The sequence below is a fragment of the Microtus ochrogaster genome, chromosome 5, assembly GCF_000317375.1.
Source record: "Microtus ochrogaster isolate Prairie Vole_2 chromosome 5, MicOch1.0, whole genome shotgun sequence".
NCBI classification, from domain to species: Eukaryota; Metazoa; Chordata; class Mammalia; order Rodentia; family Cricetidae; genus Microtus; species Microtus ochrogaster.
Window position 1 is genome coordinate 30,331,297 of NC_022012.1, and position 739 is coordinate 30,332,035.

General features: G+C 42.8%; 1 protein-coding gene across 3 annotated transcripts in view; it reads right to left on the minus strand.

Moving 5' to 3' along the window:
• Stt3a (STT3A, catalytic subunit of the oligosaccharyltransferase complex) overlaps nt 1-739 on the minus strand; it is a 35,350-nt gene that overhangs the window by 22,046 nt on the left and 12,565 nt on the right. The window lies entirely within an intron of this gene.

A 739-nucleotide genomic window follows, 5' to 3' on the forward strand; every position in this document is an offset into this window, starting at 1 on the left:
CAGGCTCCAAAACCACAGAGAAACCCTGTCTCGAAAAACCAAAAAAAAAAATAAAATAAAATAAAATAAAATAAAATAAAATAAAATAAAATAAAAGGCATTCGCCACCACCACCCGGCCTACATTATTTGACTTTAAAAGAAAACAAAGAACTGGGCATGACAGCAAACACGTGTAATCCCAGCACTTAGAAAGCGAAGACAGGAAGACACAATTCTGAGGCCAGCCTGGGCTCTAGAGGAAAATCCTATCTCAAAAACTCAACAAAGAAGTGACAATCTACCCAGATTGAGGAGACTGTGAAGTTGAGAGGTTACCAGCCAACCTTTCAGTCTTCCCAGCTGCACCTGGCTTCTCAAGCCTTCCTACTAGTTTATCATCTCTCAGGTGCCTCCCAACACTACAGCCACAGAATAAGAATAGAGTGCAAAGAATCAAGGTCAACAAGAAACCTGAAAACCTTAAAAAGGCAAACAGCTGCAAATGAAAATAAAGCGCATATTCTCCTCTAATTCGGTTCAACAAATGTCTTTAGCCTCTAGCTCCCCACTATGTAGGAGTTTCCAATTTCCTTCAAAATCTAACAAGTCACCCTAATGGGATGCTCCTTAAGACTAAAGATATTTAGCCAGGCGGTGGTGGCGCACGCCTTTAATCCTAGCACTCCTAGCACTCGGGAGGCAGAGGCAGGCGGATCTCTGTGAGTTCGAGACCAGCCTGGTCTACAAGAGCTAGTTCC